A 5,173-nucleotide genomic window follows, 5' to 3' on the forward strand; every position below is an offset into this window, starting at 1 on the left:
TTTTATGGGCTGGCATTGTGTGTCTGTGGCTTTTCCAGATGCATGGTGCAAGCTGTCAGTGGATCTACCATTCTGGGGTGTGGAGAACTATGACCTTCCTCTCAGAGCTCCAGCAGGCAGTGCCCCAGGAGGGACTCTGTGTAGGGACTCTGACCCCATAATTCCCTCCTGCACTGCCATAGCAGAGGTTTTCCATGTGGGTCCTGCCCCTACAACAAACATCTGCCTGGGCATCCAGGCATTTCCATACATCTTCTGAAATCTAGGCGGAGGTTCTCAAACCCCAATTCTTGACTTCTCTGCACTTGCAGGCCCAACAGCACATGGAAGCTGTGAAGGATTGAGGCTTGCACCCTCTAAGCCACAACTCAAGCTCTACATTGGCCCCTTTCATCCATGGCTTGAATGGCTGGGACACAGGGCACCAAGTCCCCAGGCTGCACACAGCATGAGGACCCTGGGCCTGGGACATGGAACCACTATTTTCTTGTAGGTCTCTAGGCCTGTGATGAGAGGGGCTGCTGTGAAGACTGCTGAAATGCCCTGAAGACATTTTCTCCATTGTCTTGGGGATTAACATTAGGATCTTTGTTCCTTGTGCAAATTCCTGCAGCCAGCTTGAATTTCTCCGCAGAAAATAGGATTTACTTTTCTATGGCAATGTCAGGCTGCAAACTTTCCAAACTTTTATGCTCTACTTTCCTTATAAAACTGAATGCCTTTAACAGGACCCAAGTTACATTTTGAATGTTTTGCTGCTTAGAAATTTCTTCCACCAGATACCCTAAATCATCTCTCTCAAGGTCAAAGTTCCACAAATCTCTAGGGCAGGGAAAAAATGCACCAGCCTCTTTACTGAAACATAATAAGTGTCACATTTGCTAAACTTCTCAACAAGTTCCTCATTTCCATCTGAAACCACAACATTTGGAAATTATGGGAGCCACAAGATGAGATTTGGGTGGGGACACAGAGCCAAACCATATCACAAACTAAGAATCAGTGCAGAGAGGTTCTACGATGTAGTGATTAAGAGCATGGGATCTGGAGATGAAGAGTCATGATTCAAATCTTGCTTTTACCCCTTATAATCTGTGGGATAGTGGGAAAATCACCTCTCTGTGCCTCAGGTTCTCTATTTGTATGTTGATAGAATCTGTTTCAGTGTAGTTTTTGTGTCATATATAATAGTATCTGTTGTATATTTAATATGATCTAGGCATTTCCTATTTTTTAGTGCTGGTTCTTTATTACTTCATTTTCTCCAACAAAGAAATACAGGGACCTTACAAGTTTGGACTGAGTTCCTACTCCTGATGAATTAATCCAGTTGATAAACTATGCCATGCTCATTGGTTATCATGGAACTCCACCATGGCACACATCAGTCATTCTGTACAAACTTACTGCTTAAAGCTTTGCCTACTTATTACTTTTAAGAGTGTGGTGGATATTTTAATGAGGGGTACTGTATACCATTACCATATAACTAAAAGTTCACCCATTTTCCTAAAAAGTCTTTCTGCAATTCTTCCTAACCATCAATGTGTACAGCATTCCAATTATATCATCTTCTGTTTTTGCCTCCTCTCTTCTCTAAGGCCCCATCTACTTTTTCCTCAGGTCCTTTGGAAAGTCTAAATTTTACACTTAATTGTGAGGATTAATTTTATTCTTTTTGTTTCAATGTTCTGATTTATAGCCATGCCCTATGGGACATATTTTAGGAGCTAATTAGCAGCTCAATAAGCTTTCCAAGTTAAAATAGAAGGTAATTATTTTAGATAGAGAAAGCGACTAAGATTTATTGAGCAAGTACATTTTCATGCATGTTTTTAGGTTTAAATAAATAAAAAATAAAAATAGTTAAGATTTGGAACCAAAAATATTTCAATAATGCACAGGTAGAAAATAGGTCTAGAATCTAGACACATGTTCTGTCTACCACATTATATGGAAATGTCTCTTTATAACTTTGAACTATAGAATATGTTTTTCTCAGATTACATTTATGATATGCTTTCTAATTATTCAGGCACATACAAATATTGTCTTCAGAATAATATTAGTTCAATTTAATACAATAACAGTATTTCTTGAAACCATTTAAGAGAAAGAGAAATATAATCAATGGCTATGGAATGTCTTTAACCTTCTGTGTTGCGATTGTCTAATTTGGTATTAAGCCATGTGAGGCTAGCATGGTGGCTCACACCTGTAATCCCAACACTTTGGGAGACCAAGACAGGAGGATAGCTTGAACCCAAGCATTCAAAACAAGCCTGGGAAACATAGGGAGACCCCGTCTCTTAAAAAAAAAAAAAAAAGTCAAGCATGGTGGCACTCACCTTTGTTTCCATTTACTCATGAGGCTGAGGTGGGAGGATTGCTTGAGCCCAGGAGGTCATGATCCTGCCACTGCACTCCAGCCTGGGCAACACAGAGAGACTGTCTCAAAACAAAATACAACAAAACTGTGTGAATATATGGGGAAAAGAGAACTTCAATTAACTTAGAATAATTAGTATAGAATTAATCATTGGCTAGATTGTTGCTGGGAGATTTATTAGAGGCTTGGTCAACTACATAATTTGAGGGGCTCAGTGCAAAATGAAAATGCAAAAACCTGGCCAGTGACAGAAAGTCAGTCTCCTTTTTCCCCAAAGCTTACCACTCCAAACCATGGCAGCTAGAAAACCACCAAAGGATTGCAGATACCATGAGACGATGTGCTCAGTAAGGGAATGGGAGTGAATGAGAGGTGCTAGCAAATATCGTTGGATGGCTACTAGAGTCAGAGATGGCTGCTACTTTTCCCATCTCCAGATACTTCAGGGCCCTCACTTGGATCTGACCCTACCTCCTCCCAGCCCACATTGTCTGGTGGAATTTCATTTGCAATACAGATGCTCAAAAATTAATATTAAGATTTTCAAAACGATGACTGCAGAATATTAACTCTAGGTGCAGGGCATTTTGAGCGCTGGTTCCGACACTGCTTCACTGATCATATTGCAATGAAGTCAACCCTGTTTAGATCAATTGATGGAGAATTTAAATATTGGTCCTAAGAAAGAATTATAATATTTTAAATATTTTTGCTGATTCCTGCTTATGAAGATAAGGAGATTGCCATATTTCCCTAACAGATACTCATCTGGAGAACTAGACACAGATTATAGAAGATGATCTGGAAATTTCCTGTGAAGCTACTGTCTAAATAGGGACATTGGAAAATACACAAATGTTTGACAAATTCAATAAAAGAAAGTGGTATTCCAGGTCAAGTAAACGTTTGATAAAAATACCAAAGAAGTGAAGTTTAAAATATATTTTGGAAAAAAAAAGAATTGTTAAATTGGACCCTTATACCATACTCAAATATCAAATTAAAATAGATTAAATATTCAAATGTAAGACCTAAAACTGTAAAACTGCTGTAAGGACATATAGGAAAAAATCTTATTGACATTGGGCTAGGCAATAATTTCTTAGATATGCCATCAAAATAAAAAAATGGACAAAAATTTACAGCAAACTAAGAAAGATTCCGTACAGCAAAGAAAAAATCAGTACAGTGAAAATGTAACATGAAATGAAAGAAGTATTTGCAAACCATGTATATAATAATATACAAAATATATAAGGAAATCATACAACTCAATAGCATAATAATAATTTCGTTTAAAAATGGGTAAAAATCTTAATAGACATTTATCAAAATAAAAAGACATACAGATGGTCAATGGGTATATGAAAAAATGCTCAACATCAATATCAGAGAATTACAAAACAAAATCATAATGAGATACCACTTTGCATCAGTTAGGGTGGCTATTATAAACAAAAGATAACAAATGTTAGTGAAGATATGGAAAATTTGAAACATATCTCACTCTTGGTGACAATTCAAAAATGGTGCAGCTGCTATGGGAAATTGTATGAAAAGTTTTCCACAAATTAAGAATAGAAGGCTATATGATCCACCAATCTCATTGCTGGGTATCTACCTAAATTAATTGAAATCAGAATCTCTATGAGATCTGTACTCCATGATCATTGTGGCACTACTCACAATAGTCAAGCTATGGAAACAGCTCAAATATCCATGGACAGATGAATGAATAAAGAAAATGTCGGCCGGGCGCGGTGGCTCACGCCTGTAATCCCAGCACTTTGGGAGGCCGAGGCGGGCGGATCACGAGGTCAGGACATCGAGACCATCCTGGCTAACACAGTGAAACCCCGTCTCTACTAAAGAATACAAAAAATTAGCCGGGCGTAGTGGCGAGCGCCTATAGTCTCAGCTGCTCGGGAGGCTGAGGCAGGAGAATGGCGTGAACCCAGGAGGTGGAGGTTGCAGTGAGCCGAGATTGTGCCACTGCACGCCAGCCTGGGCCACAGACCAAGACTCCGTCTCAAAAAAAAAAAAAAAAAAAAAAAAATGTCATACAGACATATAACAGAGTATTATTCACAGTTTTTTAAAAGAGTAAAATTTGCCATATGTGGCAAGATGGATAAACCTTAATGACATTATGCTAAGTAAGTCACAAAAGGACAAATTCTGCATAATTGTAAATATATGATGTACCAAAAATAATCAAACTCATGGAATTAGAAAATACAAAGGTACAAAGGCAGTTATTAGGGACCAGGGGAAGGAGAATGTGGGGATGTGGTATAAAGAATTGTGTTGCCTGATGATGGTTTTGTGTTAGCTCAAAAGGGCTACATGTTCATAAAACTGACTTGCTAAACTACAAACTGTCAAGGAGAGATATGATATAGTGGGAAAAATTAGGAACTAGGGGCCTGAATTCTAGTGTTTGTAGAATCTTTAGATAATCCAAGCAGAAATCAGTCTTGTAAAGAGGGAATTCTGGGAATGGTAGCTTACAGTAAGTGAAAAATTTCAAATCTATATAAGAACCAACCCAAATTACAAAAATAGAAAAACATAAAATGAAAAGTGTTGCAATCAGGGAATAATGTCATACACATGATTGCAAACTTTGAGCAAGCCTGAGTGTGGTATGCTCTTTAACCCAGCTTTATAATGACAGAACCTACTAGTTCTGACAAAGAAATTGTGTGGTAAAGAACAGATTCCTTCCATACCTTCCATATTGAACTGACGACCAGGTCCAGGTAGAACCATAGGAAAATTAAA

This window comes from Macaca thibetana, chromosome 15 (genome assembly GCF_024542745.1).
Source record: "Macaca thibetana thibetana isolate TM-01 chromosome 15, ASM2454274v1, whole genome shotgun sequence".
Taxonomy (NCBI): Eukaryota; Metazoa; Chordata; class Mammalia; order Primates; family Cercopithecidae; genus Macaca; species Macaca thibetana.